Consider the following 24,517-nt stretch of genomic DNA (forward strand, 5'->3'; position numbering starts at 1 on the left):
TAGAAGATACTGTAGGCTGTATGCTGATGAGTAAATGAGCACATAGCAGATGGAACTGAACCTTCAGCAGTTCATAACAGAGAGTGTGGGGCTGAGGCAGGGATCTTCGGTATAGGAAGAAGGCTGCTACAAGGGTATCCCACATTTCAGCTGTGAGGATGTGCAGCTGATATGCAGATTCTATGGATGAAGTGAGTGCCAGGGTGGGGAACCTGTGGTCCTCCAGATATTGTTGGATTTCAGTTTCCATCTGCCAGAGCCAGCATGGCCAATGGTCAGGGATGACAGAAGTTGTAATCCCGCAACATCTGGAGGGTCACAGGCTCCCTATCCCTGGGAACAATGGGGGGGATGGGTGCTTCTGAATGACAGTTTGAGTGCGGACAAAGGAGAGAATGTGATGTTTTTAAGGAGTGTGAGGAGGTTCCAGAAATATGTTTCTTGTAAGGCCCCCTAGGTACCTTCACCTAACACTAGAAGTTGGCACAGAAGTTAAAAACATAAGGTATTTAGAAACACAGTTGTGGCTGTTCAAGCTATCAGTACCTGACACTGGTCATAGCAAGTCAGGCATTTAAAAAGCCTAGAAGATTTTGCATATGAAAATAAACACCATTATTTTAATACAGTTGGTTCTTGTAGAGAAGACAGTCCATACAGCAAGAATATTTATTGCCTAAGGCCCATAGACTGACAGGCATCTCCTAGTTTCTTTGTGTCTACAGTTGCACTGGAAGCAGCTCATTGTGATGATGATGATGATTTGTTGTTGTTGTTATGTGCCTTCAAGTCAACCCTATGAGTCAGCGTCCTCCAATAGCATCTGTTACAATCCACCCTGTTCAGATCTTGTAAATTCAGGTCTGTGGCTTCCTTTATGGAATCAATCCATCTCTTGTTTGGCCTTCCTCTTTTTCTTCTCCCTTCTGTTTTTCCCAGCATTACTGTCTTTTCTAGTGAATCATGTCTTTCTTTCTTTTTTTTGGTATAAACTTTGTTTTCCTGCAGGTATCAGTTCTCCATATAACACCAAGATTTACATACATGTCAATCCAATACCAATGCAACCAAATATGAACAAAATTTAACAAGAATAAACAAGGGAACAAAATCTCTCAAGATACATATCCAAAAACAAATTCAATGTGTTGTCTAGCTGGCAAGAAAATGGTCCACTTTACCTGACCAAATAATAACTACTACAACTAAACATATTTCCAAATCTGCCAAGCTATCATTTTAGCTTCTAGTGACAGTTCTGGTTTAATTTGTTCTAACACCCAATTATTTGTATTTTTCACAGTCCATGATATCTGCAAAGCTCTCCTCCAACACCACATTTCAAATGAGTTTTTTTCTCTTATCCACTTTTTTCACTGTCTAACTTTCACATCCATACATAGGGATTGAGAATACCATGGTCTAAATGATCTTGAATTAGTGTTCAGTGATCCATCTTTGCATTTGAGGACTTTTTCTAGTTCTCTCCTAGCTGCCCTCCCCAGTCCTAGCTTTCTCCTAATTTCTTTACTATTACCTCCATTTTGGTTAATGACTGTGCCAAGGTGTTGATAATCCTTGACAAGTTCAATGTCCTCATTGTCAACTGTAAAGTTGCATAAATCTTCTGTTGTCATTATTTAGTCTGTTTGATGTTCAGCTGTAGTCCTGCTTTTGTGCTTTCCTCTTTAACTTTCATCAGCATTCAGTTCAAATCATTAGTGGTTTCTGCTAGTGGTATGGTATTGTCTGCATATCTTAAATTATTGCTATTTCTCCCTCCAATTTTCACATCTCCTTCATCTTGGTGCAATCCAGCTTTCCGTATGATATGTTCTGCATATAGATTAAACAAATAGGGTGATAAAATACACCCCTGTCTCACACCCTTTCCAATGGGGAACCAGTTGGTGTCTCCATATGCTGTCCTTACAGTAGCCTCTTGTCCAGAGTATAGGTTGTGCACTAGGCCAATCAGATGCTGTGACATCCCCATTTCTTTTAAAGAATAGTTTTTCATGATCTGCCCAATCCAAAGCTTTGATGTAATCTATAAAGCACAGGGTGATTTTTTTCCTGAAATTCCTTGGTCAGTTCCATTATCCAACATATGTTTGTGATATGATCTCTGGTACTTCTTCCCTTTCTAAATCCAGCTTGGACATCTGGCATTTCTTGCTCCATATATGGTAAGAGCCTTTGCTGTAGAAATTATTATTACAACTACTAATATTATGAGTTCTCTTTGTTTGCCTTAGAAGTCTGGCATTACGTTTTGTGTAATTATGTACAGATATCATGCTTTCTATGAAATCCTCATGTGTTCTTATGTGTCTATTCCACATCCATTCATAGAAGAACGTAAATATTCAGATCCAGCATTTGACTTGGTACTTCCTACAGTGTAAGTTAGGACTAACTTCCCTGTCAGCAAGGGATCATTATCAAGTTATATTGGTTCAGCAATGAAAGATATCTGCAATGTGGGTGGAGGGCAATGCAAACCTAATGTTAACAACCTTTGATGCAATTTATAGCATTGGTGCAATGTATAGAATGCTGAACTTGGAGCTGAGAAATAACAAGTGTGAATTCCTGTTTAGCTATGATCTCCCTGGGCATTGCTGTTGCTTCAGTTCCCTGTCTGTTCCCTGTCTGTAAAATGAGCATATGAATGAAGCAACTGCTGCGGTGACTGTGCCCATTGGGACAGATAGGGCAGAAGGCAGGGAGGCCAATGATGGGTGGAGCCAGAGTCAATGACAGGCGGAGGCAACTAATTCTAGTTTTGATCCCATCCTCCTCCCTTCTGAGTTCTACAAGGACAACACTGAGACTAAGGAAGAGGAAACTGACAGACCGTGCTACCTCCTGGACACATTGTAAGTAAGAAGAGAGGCAGGTGGAAGTGGCTGAGGGCAGAATGAGGTTGGTAGGGCAGTGCCCTATTCCTTCTAATGGAGCAGCCTAGCCTACGTGTTAGGGTTCTAAGCAGATAAGTGCTCATGCACTTAGCAATGTGTACCCATGTGTGCTCCTCGGCTTTGCTGCCCTGTCCCACCCAGGACCATGCCTTGCTTTAGCTGTTCTGTCACCACGTTTGCCAGACATGAAAGCAACAACAGAGTGTTCCGCAGGCATATATGTTGCAAAGACAAATTAATTGTAAGATGTGGTAAGCACTAAATTATCCATGTGGGTATTCCACCTTTCATAATGGGCAGAATAATTCAGCGAAGGGCCATAGCCCAATGGCAGAGCATCTGCTTTGTATGCAAAAGATCCCAGGTTTACTCGCTGACATTTTCAGGTAGGGCTGGGAGACAACCTCGCCTGAAACCTTGGAGAACTGCTACTACTCATTGTTGACAATGTTGAGCTAGATGGACCACTTGTCTGATTCAGTATGAGGCGGCTTCCTATGCATATAATTCGTGGGTTTGTTGTTGTTGTTGTTATGTGCCTCCAAGTCGACTACGACTTATGGCGACCCTATGAATCAGTGACCTCCAAGAGCATCTGTCATGAACCACCCTGAATTCGTGGGTAGGAAACTGGATACAGCAAGAGGCACTTGAACTACTAAACTAATCATTTATTGGTTATATATTGGTGATTCACACAATTCACAGAAATGGCCTCACCCTGTGTGAACTACAAAGCTATTTGCTTTGTTAGTACATGTGAAGATATTAACATTTGCCCTTTACTCTAGGGTTGGGAACCTGTGTCTGTCAGACTCCAGATGTTATTTCACTACTACTCTCATCACCCTGATCATTGGCCATGCTGGTTGAGGCTGATGGGACTTGTAGTCCAACAACATCTGGAGAGGTTGTGTACTATGCACCTTGACTGTAAATGCACCATACATTTAAAGCACATGGCTTCCCCCAAAAAATGCTGGGAGCTGTAGTTTACCCTTCACAGAGGTACAGTTCCCAGCACTCTTAACAAAGTATATTTCCCATGATTCTTGGGAGGGGAAATGTGTTTTAAATCAGTGTTCTTCAACTTTGGGTCCCCAGATGTTGTTGGACTAAAACTCCCATGATCCCTTGACCAGTGGCTAAACTGGCAGGGGATGATGGGTTGTGGTCCAAGAACATCTGGGGACCCAAGGTTGAAGAACAGTGCTCTAAATGCATGGTGTGTACTGTACACCTTGTCTTTGTGGGGAGAGCATTTGCCTTGGGCCAGCCTTGGCAACCTTGCCTCCTGACAGCTTGGCAGGCTTGAAAGATGCCTGTTCAAATCCCAGCTTAACCTTGCATTAATGTGATGATATTTTATTTTAGTTTTGAATTATACATCATATTTTCACCCTGTCAGGTAGCCTTGGACAGGTCATTTTGACACCATTCATAAGGTGGAAATAATAATAATTCCTCACATAAATATAAAGTTTGCAAAGCTTCCACATATTAAAAGTCATGACGGCAGTTATTGATAGTTTCCCTTTAAGAACAGCTCTGGGAATATGAGTCTTTTTCTGTGTAAAAAGGCAACAATATTCCAACTAAAGTTATATTTATTATTTATTTATTAATTTATTAAACTTCTACCCTGCCCCTCCTCCCAGAAGGAACCCAGGGCGGTAGATAGAAGACAAAACACAAAAAACATCTCAAAATAGCTCAAAACCAAAAACATCTTAAAAACAAGTTTTAAAAAAATATTTAAAAACATCTTAAAAAGCAGACTGGGATAAGGTCTCTATTTAAAAGGCTTATTGAAAGAGGAAGGTCTTCAGCAGGCGCGGAAAAGATAACAGAGATGGTGCCTGTCTAATATTTAAGGGGAAGGAATTCTAAAGGGTAGGTGTCACAACACTAAAGGACCACTTCCTATGTTGTGCAGAACAGACCTCCTAATAAGATGGTATATGCAGGAGGCCCTCACCTGCAGAGTGCAGTGATTGACGGGGTATATAAGAGGTAACATGATCTTTCAGGTATCCTGGACTGAAGCTCTATAGGGCTTTGTATACCAAAATCAGCACCTTGAACGTGGCCCAACAGTTAGTAGTTAACGTTAGTAGTGCTTTAACTCCATTGAAATCAATGGGACTTAAGTTCAATACAATTAACCTACCTACAGATTTCACTGGAACTTTCAAGCACAGTTAACTTTGATTGTGTCCAATTTACCAAGCTGTTACTCATTCGTCTTCCAAGTGCCCTTGACCCTTATTGGACAGAATCGTTAGTGAGCAAGATTGCAACTCTGGTCCCCTCCAGGCTGGAGTTTTATTACTGGTTTATCCTGCAACAATAATAGCACAGTATTGCTGGATTTATTCTGCTTTATTAGTCCTGCTACACTTCCCCAATTCTAACACATTATTGCTGTTTGGAAGGGTTAGTGTAACAAAAGCAGGATCAAAAAGCAAACAAACAACAAAACAGAACCCTGGATTTCATCAGCAAGTTACAGGAGATGCACAGATTAGAAATGAAGCAGTATAACCGCCCTGTAATTTTTGCAGGTGCAAATAGTATTGAAAGCTGGATCATACACGATTGCCCATATAGCATCAGCACAAAACAGTACAAATAATAATGGATGTGCAATGAAAAGGATGTCTGGGAGGCCTGCTACCTCCCTATCCCTGCACCATTTTTTAACCCTTCCAACGTTCTTTGGGAAATGATAGCACTGCTCTTTCTTGTTGTACAGCTCCACCATAAGTCATATTTATCTAATGACGCTATGTATCCTTTTTATACTGTTTTGCTTGCTGGTATTGATATTTTCATGTTTCTTTTTCTTGTTTTCTTGATTGTTGATTGATTGTTCTTGCATCCAGTGTTGTAAGACATGCGGAGAACATTCTTATTGGTCAGAATACAAACACTGTACAATTTACACTACTGCCAACTGGCCCTCGGAGGGCTGGCGGACCTTCAGTGTGGCCCTTGGACCAAAAAAAGGTTAGCCACCCCTGCTGTAAATAAACGAACAAACCTAGCCTTAACACGTTATTGCTGCCCCTTGCCCTAGTCTATAACTCATGGAGACCAGATATGGTGCTATTGTAATGTTAAGAGGCTTGCAGGAAAATTGTGCAAAGCAAAAATGCTTGCTGGGAGTGAGGCATGTTTTGCAGAATCATGCAGATAAGCCTTAAGAACCTGAAACTCTTCTAGGTTTCTGGGTTGGTCTTTTCTTAGCTCTGGATCTTCTGAGCATGGAACTACAAGGCATGCAAGGCAAGGAAAATATGTCTACACCGAGGGTCAGTGCAGCCACTCAGTGAGTGCCAGTCTTCTCCCTGTTGGCAACCCACTGAGAAGCGAAACAAAGGGTCTTTTCATGCCCTGTGTAAACAATATGAAGCAATGAAAAATTATTATTCCATTGCATCATATCTCAAACAAGCAAAGCCAAGGGTTCTCAAAATAACCAGCTGCCACAGATGAACATGAAATCACCCAAGACTGGGTTTTAGGTATCCTGTACAAGTGAGATGTGGCAAGGAGGGTGTATATGCGTGACAACTTTAGCAGGACTCTTTCTCCCACTACTCCTACTACAGCATCAGATATGATTAACTCCTTCAACTGCTTTCAGTGCAGAGACAGAGCAGAGTGACCTACACTCAGAGGAGCCCATATTCCTGACTGGAAAGAGGTGAGTCCAGAACAAGGAGTCTTGCAGATTACTCTGAGAATGGGTAACTCTGTTAAGTCTTAGCATTAGAAGAAGTTGAATGATTCAATTACACCTGACCCAGAAACAGGGCAAAATGATCCATCCATCCACAGCAGAGGGTGATTGAAACATAGAAAGGCCCAGCTCAATGAGTCATGCAGAGACCCTTACTGGCTGGATACTTTGGACTCATAGGAATCAAATCAAATGGATGGATACTTTGGATTCAGAAGAAATAATTAATTTCATTTCTTTATTTGTCATTTCATTTGTTTATTTCTCATGTCATACTTGCAGTGTCTTCACAGCACAGTTTTGGATCTGTTGGTCTACAAGTGGCACCCTGCAATAAAATGTTGCACTGTATACCCAGCCCCACCAGAAGTGCTCTTGTTCATAGTTCTACCCAGCCTGGAAAATGAACTTTCTATGCTGTTGAGGTTTTTTTCTTTTCCATCATCCTGAAATGTTGCCCCCCACTGTGCTGCCATATAGTGTATAGTTATATGCTACATCCTTATGGCAGTCATTTTGCATTATGCCATGCCCCACAGCAGCCATTTTGTGACTGATGCCCACCACACTTTCTCAAAATCCCAAATGTGGCCATTGGCCCCCAAAAACTGGCAACTTCAAGAACTTTGGCTCTGATTAATGGGACTGCAAATGGTGGAGAACAGGATCTGAAAGAAAAGGGGAGTTGATCTAACAACTGGAAACAGTGAGAAAGAAGACTGTATCAGAGACAAAGAACTGAAGCAGCAGCAGTGGCATAAAGGTCTGCTGGGAATCAGAGGAAGAGTCAGCTGGTCACATCCTGTGGTTCAAAGAAACAACTGGTAAGTAGAGACTGTAAAGATTCAGAACAAACTGCAACTTGATGGCCAGTTTTTATGTTACATGTACTCTTTGCAATGTCTGAGTACAAAAGGCATGCATAGGTCTGAAGAATGAAATAGATATGAAGGTTGCACACATTTGAAATCACATTTCCATTTGAAATACACAGAAGCAGGAGGCCAATCTTTTCCTTGCCAGTCTTATGCCTTTCAAAAGAATTCATTAAAAGATTTTCATACTGCTTTTCCACTGTTCAAAGCAGTTTACAAAACAAGAAAGGTACAAAGAATATAAAGCAAAGAACATAAGTCATTGTTTAAGATGCCTTTATTCAGTTTGTTTTTGCACATTTATAGGAGCATAAAATGGAAAAGCATCTACTACGTTTTTTAAATATTAGTTCTTTCTATGCTTTTTACAAGTGACACACTATTATTTTGTGTGTGTGTGCGTGCATGTGTGTATGACTGCAGCACGGATCTGCGCTGAAAGCTGAAACTTTCTCTAATGAGAAAGATACCCTTCAATCATGATCAAGCCTGAATTCAATAGGCTTGCAACCAACTACATTCTAGCATAGCACTGTGATGCTGGATTCTTTCATTGAAGTCTTTTTGCAAAGATTGATAACTTTGACGTTCACTTCAGTGTCCTGCAAGACTGAAGTATTCTCCCATTCATTTCTGAGTGTTGTCCTTTTAATGTCAGATTTATGTCCATTTAGTCTCTTGAGTACAGAACGACCTGTTTGTCCTAAATAAACAAGAGAAGGGTGTTGTTGAGAGGTGATGCTATATATCGCTTTGGAGGATGTGCAGGTGAATGTGCCACTGGCAATGGTATGGCTGATGATGTCAGGTCATATAGTAGTGTTGCCTGAGTAAATATGACAGCAGAGTTGGTGCTGGGGTTTGCTATAGGGTCTGCTATCTGGGCTTTTAAAGAAGGATGTTATGCATCTGGTAGGTGTAAGCTAGACAACACTGCATTAGTGTTGTAAAACAAGAATCACATAATATATCTAAACGATACCTTGCTTTTGTATAGACTGTTGCATGATACTAGATTTTCATGTAAGAATAGGAGGAAACTGCCTAATACCAGGTCCATTTAGCCCTGTAGTGCATAACCTGACTGGTATTTTAGGAAGAGGTGTTTCCTATAACCTGCCACCTGATCCTTTTTTAACTAGAGATGTCCTGGACCTCCAACATCACTAGTCACCAATGAGGTACCCACAAGCGCATAGGCACCCATAGAGATCTTCCTTGGAACCTGCAGGATCCAATCCCCCCTCCAACTCCTCCCACTGGAATAGGCTTGAAAACATTTCTATCCCTTGAAACAATCCCTTTTTTTGAAGGCTAACTGTTGCAGGGTTTGTGATCTTCCTGGAAATTGCAGTTGGGGGAGGGATAGTTAACTCTTGCTTCCCCAGCTGCTCTCTACTCTCTAAAGATCACCCACACTTTAGCAGGATATAAAGCACAAAAACACCTTTTTAAAACTTAACTGCTCATGGTGGTTGTGGGGAAGAAATGTGCTGTGTTGTGTGTGGTTGCGGCATGTGCATGAGGTATGTTCTGCACAATATATGAATTGGGCCTTTTGTGTGGTGGCACCTACCCTTTGGAACTTTCTCCCATTGCACTGACAGGTGCTGTCTATTGTCTTTTTGATACTTATTGCAGACTCTTTTTTCAACTAGCCTTTTAAGTGGAGATCTTTAGTTCAGTATTTATCTGTATTGGCTTTGAAATTGTTTTTACATATGGAATTGTTTTAATTGTTTTAATTGTTGATGTTTTTACTGTGAAATCGCTTCGAGATATTTTATGGAAAGTGATTCATCAATGGAATTAAATAAATAAACACAGGAAATCCTCAGTGAATGTGTGGATCAGCCCTGCAGTATAGGACATGATAGTTCCTGTGTGCACAGACCTTTGCATGCATGCAAATGTACTGCTTTGAATGAACAAGTCCTAAGGGAGCAGTTAAGTGAGAAATTAGTATACTACTGAATCCTCTACTATTTTTTGACTTAAGGCTCTTTGCAGTAGCAACACTTATGCTAAGATAAAAATGAGTGAATATTGCTTTTCAGATTTTTTTTAATAAACAGAAGAGTTAGACAAGCTTGGTTTGTCAACACTCTTTAATGCAGTTTCTCTATTAATTAAAGCTAATGACATTGGCTGCAATTCCAAATACAGTAATGCGTAGAAGTAAATGTGAACAGGATTGCAGTGACTCGGTTTAAAAAATGTTAACTTTAAAGATGGGAAACTTCACCTTACAGCAATAAGCAACCAGCTTCTTAGTAGTTTAATTGGTAGGGGCCCAATTTAAATTTTAAACTGTGAGGACAACAGGTAATTCTCATTGTGGACCATTACTGTCAGAAATAAAGATCACCTTTTCTGCTAACAGTGATTGTTAGCTTTTCATTAAATTATAAATGATCTTCAATATATCAGAAAGAAGCCAATCCTGAGATACTGGCAATTTATACAATTGTTTCTTTCAACCTGTTTGACAGACCTACCTCATATAGGATGTCTGGCAATATTTTAGCCAAGGTGGTCATCAGATATGTTACACTCAGAGTGGAAGCACAAACCCTTCATGAGGCAAAAATAAAAAATACATAAAATAAAAATGGATACTCACCTCAGAAATACTTTTTTCTCTCTTAAAAGCTTATTGCCTTTGTAAATTTCTTCCTAGTTTGTCATGCCTAGCTGAGATTACTCAAAATAGCTGATCATAGTCTTAGGGGTAGAGATGTAAAATGTCCAGAAATTTTGAAGCCATGGCAAAAATCTGTTTTTTTCCAATTTTTCCAGAAAAAAATGGAAATTGTTTGAAAAAAATAGAAAAATTCAATATTAGCACTTTTTACAGATTGAAGGTCCCTTTGTTACTTCAGGAACATCAAATGTTATTATGTACAAGGTGGTTTGGCATAAAAGTATCACATTTGGTATATTAAAAGTACATATTATTATTATTATTATTATTATTATTATTATTATTATCTTTATTTATACCCCGCCATTTTTCCAAAACTGGAACTCATGGCAGCTTCCAGATAAAAAATACATATAATTAAAAACATACAAAGTCTGCACTGAAATAAGATTAAACTATTTCCAATATTAAAACCATACACACATATAGCTAAAAGAGTTCAAACTAGTTTAAAAATAATACAATAGACATTAGCAATGCAGCACCCTTCACACCCTACCCTTAGCCTTCAATTCCAAAGGCTTGTTGGAATAGGAAGGTCTTTGCTTGTTGGTGGAAGGACTGCAAAGAGGGGGTCATTCTTACCTCCCTAGGAAGGGAATTCCAAAGCTTAGGGGCAGCCACCGAGAAGGCCCTCTCACGCGTCCCCACTAGTCATACTTGAGAAGATGTGGGTATTGAGAGAAGGGCCTCTCCTGAGGATCTCAGGGCCCGGGCAGGCTCATACAGGGAGATATGGTCTGATAAATAGCCTGGACTCAATCAATTATTACAAATTGAATTTACTTTTTTAAATTTTTACTTTTTTTTGTAACGAATGGATCTACAAGTTCCTGAACTGTAAGGAACACCTGAACTTAAGGAACCTCTTTCATTTTGCCAGTTTATGAGATGCAGGCAAAAATCAATTAAAAAAGCCAGAAGAAACCATCAACATTAATAACAAAGAAAATTATTTATGTCTCCGCTAGTCCTCCACAGTGTCAAGCAGACATAAAGCAGACATAAAGCATCCATTCCCATAAAAATAACTAAGAAAAAGGAGGGGACCAAGATTCAATGAAATATTTTATTCATCATGCTAAAATAAAACATTCCATAATCAATTTTTTCTTCATTTTTTTCAACTTTTCAGAAAAAACAAAACAAAAAAGGCTTCAGAAAGAAACGGAAAAAAACATTTTTTCTGATTTTTTTCAGGGTTTTTTCTTAGCCTTCACATCTCTACTCAGGGGCCCACGAAAGGCCCAAAGCATATACTGTATGAAAAGTAGGGTTGCCAGGTCAGAAACATCCCAAACACTGAAATTTCTGGGGTGGGCCTTAGTGATGTTATAGGGGTGGGCCTGAGTGATGTCACAGGGGCAGGCCCTAGTGATATCATTAAGCATGATATATTAAGCATCAACCACAGTTGCTTCAAACAAAAATTCAAACAAAAACATTTCTCTGACTGGAAATTAAGATAGAAATTTTAAGATGGAGCCTGGGTAGAAACATTTAATCTAGCCTACTTGCTTCTGGCAAAAAGGGTTTAAATGCCCTCAGGCCAGGCCAGTCACCAGAAGGCCACTGTAGGAAGAAAGGAGCCTAGTGTTGTGGAGATGTTAGATGGGAGCATTCAAGTGTAAAGATGGATGCCCCGAAGGCTACAATTCTAAACACACTTACTAAGGGACTAAGCCCCATAGAACTCAATAGGGCTTACTTCTGAGTAGGTATAGTTTGGATTATGCTGTTGATAAAGCTTGACTAGGGATCCTCTGCAAAGATATCCATATCCAAGCAGGGTTGGCAACCCTCTGCCAGGAATGCCCTGTCCCCACCTTTTAACATGGCTGCTCCAAACTTCTTTACAGATTTGACCCTTCACTTCAGAAAGAGGTCTGAGAAATGAGTGAGAGTAAGAAGATTCTCTACCCTTTTCTGTCTCCCCTGTGGGCTGCTATAAACTCACTTTAACAGCCATCCCAATTCCATTGAGTAATAATTGACAGAGGAAAACAACAACACATGGTTTGGTCTACTTTACAGGCAGTAGCTTGGGAACAACAACAACTGCAGCCACACTTCCCAATATGTGAATTCTCTTTTACCACTATTGGGCAAGAAACAAAACATGATGTAACCGACAAGGTGCATCATCAGTGGGTTTAAAGGGGTTGAGCTGAGTGCATGGAAACACTGTTGTTGCTTCTATGGATGTAAGGGAGTGAGATTCAAGGTAAATGAAAGGCAAATAGAAAATGAAAACCAAAAGACAGTGATGATTTCCTAAATGCAATTCTATACCAACCACAACAAGATTCCTAGGAGTAAAGCAGAAAACTCAGCATCCAACAACCAGTCAGGATTTCTAATCAAAAACCAAAACTAAAAAAATCCTGGCAGCCAGTCAGCTAAGGTCACAGAAATCCCCAGGCAGCACAACCTGACCCAGGGGCTGCAGGTAGTGCAGAATGCTGTGGCACAATTTCTGACATGATACCTCTGCTGTGAAATCTGCACCGATTGCTGATTTGCTACCAGGCCAGTTCAAGGTGTGCTTTCCATGTTACGGGTGCCACGTAGTACTTGTTCTGTTCTTGTAAGAAATCAGTGTGGCAGCATGTATACTTTAGAACTCCCTGCCTACTGACATTAGGCAGATGCCTTCATTGTACTCTTTTCAGTACCTGTTAAAACACTTTTGTTTACGGAAGCCTACCCAGGCATGTATAAGCTATTGTGTTTTTTATCTGTTTTTAACTTATAGTTGGTTTTATTGTTTTGAATGTTTTTAAATACCTGTCTTTAACTGTTTTTGCCAATACTTGCATTGTTTTAATTCCTTCTGTAAACTGCTTTAAGACTTTTTACAATAAAAAAAAGGGACTGTCTTCAAGTCGATCCTGACTTATGGTGGCCATATGAATAGGGTTTTCATCGTAAGCAGTATTCATAGGTGGCTTACCATTGCCTTCCTCTTTTACAATAAAGCAGTATATAAATGTAAATAAATACATAAATAAATTTGGAGTCACTGTGGCCCTTGGGTCACTTTCCACTATAAAGGAATCGCCATTATACCCGCTCAGGCCATTTGGTACCATCTAGCTCAGTACTGATGACATGGACTAGCATTGGCTGTCCAGGATTCTAAGCAATAGTCTTTCCTAGAAATTGAATTTTTGACCTTTGCGTGCAAAGCATATGCCCTGCCACTGAGCTACAGCCCTTCCTGTTTAAAAAAGTATCTTTTAAAATTGTTCTTTTCAATTCACTAATGAATGCACAACATACCTAGGGCAGATCCACACCATTCATTTAAAGCACATTCAACACACATTTGAAGCACATGAATCACACCACAGAATCATGGGAACTGTAGTTTCTTCTGTTAAGGGTAGTGGGAACTATAACTGTGAGGGGGAAACTACACTTCCTAGGATTCTTTGTGGGAAGTCATGCACTTAAATGCAAGTTGGATGTCCCTTAAACTTATTGTGTAGATCTACCTAATAAGATTGTCTGCATGTAAATTGTTTTAATTAATTTTTGAAAATGGAAATAAGCTACTGTATAAAGTTTACTGGGTGGGCTACTCACCAACTCTCACTACTCACCATCTCTCAGCCTAATCTGCCCCTCAGGATGAAACAGCAGAGAGGAACCATGACCACCAAAAGAAGAAGGACATACTTACAATGTAGAGGAAATAATAATGTACAATCATAGTGTGAAATCAGATACATATCGGAACATAGTATGAAGAATTATTTATATAAGCATGATTGTCAAAGATGTTGATTATTTACACAACCTATAAAGATATTTTTAGTGCAATCCTATGTTTGTTTACTCAGAAGCAAGTCCCAATGTATTCAATGGAGCTTACTCAAACAGGGAAGCGTGCACAGAACTGCAACCTGAAGTGATAAGGAACTTCACTCACTCAACCCTAAATTCAGAATCATGCCACTTTAAGCTGTTTTGCAACTGTTTGTTCTTGTTTTTATGATTATTGGATTTTAAAGGAATTTATTTCTTATTGTGAGCTGCCTTGGTTTCCAGTCGGCAGCCCTACCTCACAAGGGTGTTGGAAAAACTCCATATAAACACACACACACTGGAGATGTAATAATACATATACCCCATATAATAGTTTATTGTCAAAACCAGATGATCATTGCAGAAGTGTTTTTTTAAAAAAAAGTAAAATCAGTTTTATTTTCCTACATAATAAAAGCAGTGATACCTAAGTAAGCCCTGCCTAATTGCTTTTAAAAATAGGTTTGGAGGGGGAGAGAAAGATTTGCAACACAAATACAATTCTTTGCTATGTTCACTCAAAAGTCCCATTAATTTACAGCACAATCCTAACCATGTCTACTCAAAGTAAGCCCTATTGAATTCAATGGGGTTTATTCCAGGTATGTGGGATTATTAGCACTGCACCTTTACTCCCAGAAAAGCAAGTATTGGATTAAAGTTTCATATTGGGAAGGATTTCAAAACAATGCCCTCTTCAACAACCCAAGAAAATTTAAACTTGTTTGACTCTTGCACACAAGAGAGAAAAAGACTAAAAGCTATATACTTACTCAGTTTATGAGATTTTCAGGTAAGCAGGAAAAAACAACAGTTTTCTGGCCTTGCAATGAGGTCAATGTACTGCCTGGAGGTCAAGCAATCACAACCCTGATTTCACTTATTGGCTAGAAACCTGAAAGGGTGATGTTAGAGCAGCCAGCTATGAGCTCATTGAACAGAAGTTTGGGGGGGGGGCTGACGTTTTGGTGTATATCTAATGAACCAGATCACCTAGAACCTTAAAAGAAAGAAAGCTGAGAGTCCAAAGATTAAAGTGACTCACCCGGAGAGGACCCCAAAAATCTGAAGTCTTCAGGCAAAAACCAGAGACCTGGCAACCCTAACACATGGATTGTAATGGGTATGCCCAGAAAGGCTGCATTTGTCACTTAGGACTAGTATTCTGGGTTGGGGGTATATGAAAGAACCTGAAATGAAGGGAGGGCATGTAGGCTTACCATATTGCCTGGTTAGCCAGGTTTTACCCGGATTCTAGCAATGCTACCTGGTGTCTGCTTAGCCCATTAGGTGGCTCAGATTCCCGGTTTTCATTTTTTAAAAAGAGCAAGTCTCTAGCTTTTGTGGATCTAGAGATACAAGGCAAAATGTGGAGGCAGTTTTCTGCCCATTTTGTGAGAAATCAGCCTCTTTCCGCCTTCCATTGTTCTTAACCAATGAGGGACACCACAACTCCCCTGGGAAAATCAAGAATGTTAGTCTGCTTGTCTGTTGCATATTTTATTCATTTATTTATTTAGACTATTTCTATACCGCTTAAAAATATCTGTAAGCGGTGTACAAGAAAAAAAGAACACAAGAAGTATTATAAAAAGTACACAATGAAGCCATAATACAAATAAACTCATGCTTAATACAAGTTGTTAACAAATAAACATACCAACACAGCAAATTCCATCACACTTCCCCACTTATCCCTTGCCCCGCTCTGTTCCAACAACTTGGAAGAGAGTCCTAGCGTAAGCCATGGTGCATTCAACGAGGCTTCCTGTCCACCTCTGTTGTTTCAGTCTCCAAGACGACTTCGCAATACTCCACCTCCTTGAGAAATAGGCCGTCTGGCGGCACAATGGTGTTCCGGGGGTAAGCCATCAGGTCTGGTCTCCAGGGGCTCCTCTACATGGCAAAGTTGCAGCTGGTTCTGGCCAACAGGCACCAAAATGCCGGCTATGCAGCGCACCGAGGGTCTCCCCCACCACCACAGCCATACTTGCACTGGGGTCTGTGAGTGCAAAGAGGCTCCGGCTACTCCTCCACCTCCTGCGCTGCCGCTCCCGCCACGCGGGCAGTTGGAACTCAGCCCCGACAAGCGGTGCGGGCTGTAAAACAAGGCTTTCCTCATGAAGGGCATGATGGTGTGGGGAGAGGGAAGGGTCGGGGGGCAAGGTGGTCCTGTCTCCCTCTCAGGGCTCCTGAGGCAGCACCTTCCTCCTGCTCCTCCTTCTATGCAGAATCTAGCCTGTTTAAAAAGCTGCACATGCTCACTTGATCAACACGTGCAGCTCCACCCCTTATCCACAGACTTGCTGGTTGAGTCAGCAAGGAGAAGCAGCCTTAATCTCAGTTGTGTCTGTGTCTCAGGATATATGTCTTAAGTGATGAATGCAATGGGAGTGTCTGCCTGCCCTCATAGAATACTGAATAAAGGGGTTTGAATCCACCAAATGCTCCCATCCCTGAACAAATACAAGATATAAAAGCAAGCCTTTCTGTAGAAAAGGCTGAGATATTAGCATTTGCATTTTTCGGCACTGCCCCCACCCTGTTAGTTGGTGCTTACTCCCAAGTAAAGTTGCATTAGAATGCAACCTCACTCACCCTGTTTCTCAGCAGAGCCTCTGTTCAGCAATTAAAAAAAAGTACTTTTTAATACATATCCTTCTTCAAAATGACTGGCAGGCATCTTGCCACCAGAGATCACCCTGCTTCATTTCCTCCCCAGGGATGGATGGATGGATGTGTGTGTGTATATATACATAGATACACACACATTTCATATACACACACAGAGAGAGACTATTACTCTCTCTCTCTCTCTCTCTCTCTCTCACACACACACACACACACACACAGACACACAGACACACACACACACACACCTTCCCAGGTCCCAGACATGTCAGCACTCAAAAACTCCATGAAGTTCCAGCTTTTATCATAGAAGGCTGCATTTTCCCTCTCTGGTCTGGTATAAGAATGAATGCACTAAAAACACTTCTCACATGCTCAGGCACTACTCTCTTTAGATAAGATGATTGACTGAACTGATAATATTGAAAACTTTATTTCTAACTGTGTTACAATTTGTAGTGGTGTGTTCATTTCCTAATTGTTGGTTCAGGCAACCTCTCAGTCACAATATTGCTTTTAATTTATGCTTTGCTGTCTTTTTGTTTTATGCTGGATTTTTATACTGCTGCATTGACTTGTTTTAAGTTTCTGTTTTGTGTTTTTATTGTTTTTTACAATTGTGTATTTTTATTGTTTTTATTATGTTTGTAAGCTGCTCTGAGCTCTGTTTTTAACAGTGGATGGGCAGGATATAAATCCTCTTAATAAATAAATATTCCATAATTTTGGAATCTAGAGTCTAAATATTTAAAGCTGAAAATGTAAGTTTTTAAAATTCCTCACATCCTCCCCCAGTTTTTGGTGATAATTACTAGGCACAAAAACAAAACAACTGGACAATGCAACCTTTAATATGCTTAATTTGCAAATAATTTGCCTGGATTGGTGGAACTGGAATATGGCAACCCCAAGGGCATGGAATGTAACAAGAAAGGATGGAGAGGTAGGTCACATCCACACTTTCCATTTAAAGCAGTATTATGCCAAGTTAAACAGGAGATGGCTTCCCCCCAAGAATCCTGGGAATTGTAGCTTCTTAAGGGTGCTGTGAGTTGTTAGGATCCCCCCCCCCCGTTCCCCTCACATAGCTACAATTCCCAGAGCAGTTTAACAATCAGTCCCTCTCCCGAAGGAACTCTGGGCAGATACAGCCAGTCCCTTCAACCTTTCCTCATATGACTTGTAACCGACTATCTCTGTTGCCTTCCTCTGAACTCATTCCAATTTATCTACATCCTTATTAAAATGCTGCACACAGAACTGGAGACAATGCTCCAGGTAATAAGAAGGGTGCGGGGATGGAAGGGTCATAACTGAGTGGCAGGGGACATGCATTGCATGCATAAAGTCCAACATATCTTGTTAAGCAGATATCAGGTAGCAATGCTGAGACTAGAGAAGATACCTTCCCTGAGGCTTTGCAGAGATGCTGCCAGTTGTACACAATATTGGGGCAAAACAATAAAACATAAGACAGTTTCATATATTGAGTTGAAAGCCAGAGCTCCCATGCCATTTTACAACCACAGATTAATGCAGTCATAGAAGAAGTGGGTAGACAGACAAAAATATATTTTGTGTAGAGATAGGCTATGAGATCCTAGCATCTCGGAGATGCCACAGTTCTACTGAAGAAACATTGGCTATGGCTGTATTGAATAATGTCAAGACTTGCATTTGATGATACATATGGCTGGATTTAGTTGAACAGTGGCCACTTATACATTGGCAAAAGAGAAGAAATGCGTCAAGAAAAAGGTGGACAAATAGAAGGTGCAGCTTTGCATAACATTTGTGCACGCTGCTTTATGTGCATAGATGCAAATTTAGAAATGATTACTTGGCCACAGTGCTTTGGTAACTTCCAGACTGGACTACTGCAATGTGCTCTATGTGGGCTGCCCTTGAAGATGACTCAGAAATTTCAACAGCCAGTTTACTGGCAGGGGTCCCATTAGAACTCATATAACCCCTGTTTTAAAACAGCTCCATTGGTTGCCAGTTTGTTTCTGGGCCCAGTTTAAGGTGCTCATGTTAGTGTTTAAAGCCCTAAATGACTTAGGTCCCAACTATCTGAAAGACTGCGTCCTTCCCTAGAGACCCTCTCAGATGTTGAGGTCAACAGAGGGGGGCATTTTTGTAGTTCCGCTGCCCTTGGAAGCTCAAGGTGGTGGCGGCAGCCAGGGAGAGGGCATTCTCTGTGGCAGCCCCTAAGTTGAGGAATCCCCCCCCCGAGGTGCATCTGGCAACTTCATTGTACAACTTTCAGCAAATGCTGAAGATGCACCTTTTTACCCTGGGCTTCGATACCTGAGATGCATATTTTTAGGACCCACCTTATTTTCTGTGATGTTGTTTAGGTTGCTTTTAACTATTTTAATTATGTATTTTAAAATGGTTGTAACCCGCCCTGGGACCTTTGGGTGAAGGATGAGTAATAAATTCTAATAATAATAATAATAATAATAATAATATAATGAGAAATATTATTTTCAATAGAAAGTCCCAAAGGACTTTGATTGAATGAGTATGTGTCTACTCGGTCTGCTGTCCAGGTACTAATAGTTGATGCCCCTGCTCTCCCTTCTTAGGGTTCTTTATCTTTACACTGGACTTGAATCACACAACCTTTCCAAACAGAGGACTGCCCACTCTAAAGAAGAACACATGACCAGCCTATCTCCATACTTTTTGTTCTTCCGCTTGTCCTGTGTTCATATGTATTAATTAATTGTATTCTGGACTCTTCTGGTTTAGGATTGCAAAATGCCAGTGCTTAAGCTTTCCCTGCATCCCGACTATGACTGACTGTCTGCCTCTCCTCATTTTCAGTACTATAGTGCAATTCTATGCATGCCTAATCAGAAGTAAGCCCCACTGAGTTTAGTCTGACTTACTCTCACATATGTCTATACTGGATTAAATCCCTAAAAACCTGAACTAATTACATGAGCTTCCAGATGTTAGGGCAAGACTGCATGTATGTATGTATGTATTTATATCCCACCTTTTTCTCCAAGGAACACAAGGTGGTGTTCATGGTTGTCCCCCTCCTCATTTAATCCCTAAAACAACCTGTGAGGTAGGTTAGGCTGAGAGGTGGTGAGCGGCCCAGTATCACCCACTGAGCTTTATGGCTGAGTGGGGTTTTGAACCCTGGTCTCCCAAGTCTTAGTCCAACATCCTAACCACTACTCCACACTAGCTGTCAGTCCACATGTGCATTGTATGCACATTTTATTTATTCCTCCCAGAAGGAGTCCAGGGCGGCAAGCAAAAACACTAAAAACCACTCTAAAACATTTAAAATATAAAACACTTTAAAAATATTAATACATCTTCAAAAACACATTTAAACAAAGTAATTTTAAAAATAAGTTTTAAAAAACCTTTAAAAACACCTAAAAAAGTATTTCAAACACAGATGCAGACTGGGATAAGGAAAGTACTTAAAAGGCTTTTTGAAAGAGGAAGGTCTTCAGTATCACTTGTGTACACTGTACATTAGCCTGTCTGTGGATTAGCATGGAACAAGGAAAAGGCAAAACTGAGCACTGTGCAAAAATATTTATCAAAATGGCAGTCTGAAATCTTTGCAACCTTTCCATGAATTATCTTAAGAACTGGATCCCCATTTGGAATTCTTATTGAGCAACAGATTGCTCATCTTTCTAGGACTAAGTTTTTTTTTTTCTTTAAAAAAAGCAGATTTTGAATTTGAATATTAGCTGCAGAATCTGTCGTATTCTCTTGGGATGTCCTTGGCAAAGATTCAGTAGATATAAAGGGATGGACTTGTCAAAAGCAATCTGCTCACATTTTACCTAAGTAGAAATTTTGTGTGATTGTTGTTGTTATGTACCTTCAAGTCGATTTTGACTTGTGGCGACCCTATGAATCAGCAACCTCCAATAGCATCTGTTATAAACCACCCTGTTCAGATCTTGCACATTCAGGTCTGTGGCTTCCTTTATGGAATTAATACACCTCTTGTTTGACCTTCTTCTGATTCTACTCCCTTGTTTTTTCTCCAGCATTATTGTATTTTCTAGTGAATCATAGAATCATAGAGTTGGAAGGGGCCTTGTAGGCCATCGAGTCCAACCCCCTGCTCACAGCAGGAAATCCACAGCTAGAGCATCTCCCGCAGATAGCTGTCCAGCCTCTGCTTGAAGACATCCAGCGAAGGGGATCCCACCACCTCCCTAGGCAGTCGGTTCCATTGCTGAACTGCCCTTACTGTCAAGAAGTTCCTTCTAATGTCCAATCTGAATTTACGCTCCTGCAACTTAAAACCATTAGACCTAGTCCTACCCTCTGGGGCAGCAGTGAACAAATCTGTACCCTCCTCTATGTGACAGCCCTTCAGGTACTTAAAGAGTGCAATCATGTCACCCCTCAGCCTTCTCTTCACCAGACTGAACATGCCAAGTTCCTTCAACCTTTCCTCATAAGACTTGTTCTCCATACCGGCTATCATCCTTGTCGCCCTCTTCTGAATCCACTCTAACTTGTCTATATCCTTCTTAAAATGAGGCGCCCAGAACTGAACGCAGTATTCCAGATGAGGCCTGACCAATGCAGAATATAGTGGGACTATTACTTCCCTCGAGCTGGAAACTATAGCTCTGTTTATGCAGCCCAAAACCGCGTTTGCCTTTTTTGCTGCAGCATCACACTGCTGGGTCATGTTCAACTTGCAATCCACTACAATTCCAAGGTCCTTCTCACACGCACTACTGCTAAGCCGGGTATTTCCCATCCTGTACCCGTGCATTTTGTTTTTGTGGTCTAAATGCAGAATCTTGCATTTGTCTTTATTGAATGTCATTTTATTAATTTCAGCCCAATTTTCTGGTCTATCCAGGTCTTTCTGGATTTTATTCCTGTCTTCCATTGTGTTAGCTATCCCTCCCAATTTCGTATCATCTGCAAACTTCATAAGGCTTCCCTCCACCCTATCATCTAAGTCATTGATAAAAATGTTGAAGAGTATCGGCCCCAGGACAGAACCCTGTGGCACTCCACTCGAGACCTCCTTCCAGTCCGAAGCAGAGCCACCGATGACCACTCTTTGAGTACAGTTTTCCAACCAGTTATTAATCCACCTGACAGTATTTCCATGTAGTCCGCATTTGACTAGTTTGCTAATCAAAAGGTCGTGGGGGACTTTGTCAAACGCCTTGCTGAAATCTAGATAGATGACATCTACAGCATTTCCACCATCTACTAAGCTAGTGTCCTGATCAAAAAAAGAGATGAGATCAGTTTGACAGGATTTTTTCTTGACAAACCCATGCTGGCTCCTTCTAATCACAGCATTGTCATCTAGATAGTTGCCAATGGACTCTTTTATTATGCGTTCTAATATCTTTCCCGGTATTGAAGTCAGACTGACCGGCCTGTAATTCCCCGGATCTTCTTTTTTACCCTTTTTAAAGAGCGGGACGACATTTGCCCGTCTCCAGTCCTCCGGCACCTCTCCCGTTCTCCAGGATTTCTCAAAGATGATGGCAAGAGGTTCCAAGAGTACATCCGCAAGTTCCTTCAATACTCTGGGATGCAGTTCATCAGGCCCTGGAGATTTGAACTCATTTAGGTTAACTAGGTATTTCCTGACTATCTCCTTATCAATCTCGAACTGCAGTCCCGACCCCTTCCTGAGATTGCTATCGATGCAAGGTTGCACACTGTTCCCTTTTTGGGAGAAAACGGAGACAAAATAGGTGTTGAGTAGTTCTGCTTTTTCCTCGTTATCTGTCAACATTTTGCCATCCTCATTGAGCAGCAGTCCCACCATTTGCTTGGTCTTTCTCTTGCTTCGAACATATCTGAAAAACCCCTTTTTGTTGTTCCTCGCTTCCCTCGCCAGCCTCAGCTCATTCTGGGTTTTAGCTTTCCTTACGCTATTCCTGCAAGCCCGAGCCGCTCGTCGGTACTCTTCCTTGGTGATGCGTCCTTCCTTCCATTCTTTATACATGCTCTTTTTTACTTTTACCTCCTCCACCAGTCTTCCGTGTAGCCACATTGGCTTTTTCCAATGTCTTCCATTTTTCTTCCTCTTGGGAATTGTTTGCGATTGCGCTATTTGTAATACGTTCTTCATTAACTCCCATGCTTCTTGGGCTCCTTTTTTCTTTAGTCTATCTAGCCACGGGATCGTACCCATCATTTCCCTGAGCTTGCTAAAATCAGCTTTCCTGAAATCCAAGGTCCATGTTTGACTATATTCTTCTTTGGCATTCCCCAGAATCCCGAATTCCAGCATTACGTGGTCACTTTCCCCCAAGGTACCGACCGCTTTAATTCCCGTGACCAATTCGTCCCTGTTAGTTAAGATCAGGTCCAGGATTGCCGATCCCCTTGTTCCTTCTTCTACTTTTTGAAAGAGGAAATTATCAGCAACGCCCATCAGGAATTTGTTGGAGGCTTTGTGCTTCGCAGAGTTTGTCTCCCAGCAGATATCCGGGTAGTTGAAGTCCCCCATCACTACTACTTCTTGCCTCCTTGAGATTTCAGAGATTTGTTTGAGAAAGGCCTCGTCTACCACCTCTACTTGGCCAGGGGGTCTGTAGTAGACACCTACTACCATGTCGGTTTTATTTGTTTCTCCATTTATTTTTACCCAAATGGTCTCTATCGGACCACTTTGTTCGCTCTCTTGGATTTCCATAGAGGTGTATTTGTCTTTGACGTATAGCGCTACGTCATGTCTTCTCATTATGTGTCCAAAGTATGATAACCTCAGTTCCATCATTTTAGCTTCTAGTGATAGTTCTGGTTTAATTTGTTTTAACACCCAATTATTTCTCTTTTTCCTGGTCCATGGTATCTGCAAAGCTCTCCTCCAACACCACATTTCATATGAGTTGATTTTTCTCTTATCCACTTTTTTCACTGTCCAACTTTCACATCCATACATAGAGATCAGGAGTACCATGGTCTGAATGATCCTGACTTTAGTGTTCAGGATCTTTTCTAGTTCTCTCATAGCTGCCCTCCCCAGTTCTAGCCTTCTTTTAATTTCTTAACTACTGTCTCCATTTTGGTTAATGACTGTGCCAAAGAATTGACAATCCTTGCCAAGTTCAATGTCCTCATTGTCAACTTTAAAGTTACATAAATCTTCTGTTGTCATTACTTTAGTCTTCTTGATGTTCAGCTGTAGTCCTGCTTTTGTGCTTTCCTCTTTAACTTTCATCAGCATTCATTTCACATCATTACTGGTTTCTGCTAGTAGTATGGTATCATCTGCATATCTTAAATTATTGATATCTCTCCCTTCAATTTTCACACCTCCTTCATCTTGGTCCAAGCCCGCTTTCTGTATGATATGTTCTGCATATAGTTTAAACAAATAGGGTGATAAAATAACCCGTCTCACACTCTTTCCCATGGGGAACCAGTTGGTTTCTCCATATTCTGTCCTTACAGTAGCCTCTTGTCCAAAGTATAGGTTGAGCATCAGGACAATCAGATGCTGTGACACCCCCTTTTCTTTTAAAGCATTCCATCATTTTTCATGACCTACATAATCAAAGACTTTGCTGTAATCTATAAAGCACAGGGTGATTTTCTTCTGAAATTCCTAGGTCCATTTCATTATCCAACGAATGCTTGCAATATGATCTCTTGTACCTCTTCCCTTTCTAAATCCAGCTTGGACATCTGGCATTTCTCGCTCCATATATGGTAAGAGCCTTTGTTGTATAATCTTGAGCATTACTTTACTTGCATGGGATATTAAGGCAATAGTTCGATAATTACTGCATTCTCTGGGATCCCCTTTCTTTTAAATTGGGATGTATATTGAATGCTTCCAGTCTGG

This window comes from Rhineura floridana, chromosome 6, assembly GCF_030035675.1.
Source record: "Rhineura floridana isolate rRhiFlo1 chromosome 6, rRhiFlo1.hap2, whole genome shotgun sequence".
NCBI classification, from domain to species: Eukaryota; Metazoa; Chordata; class Lepidosauria; order Squamata; family Rhineuridae; genus Rhineura; species Rhineura floridana.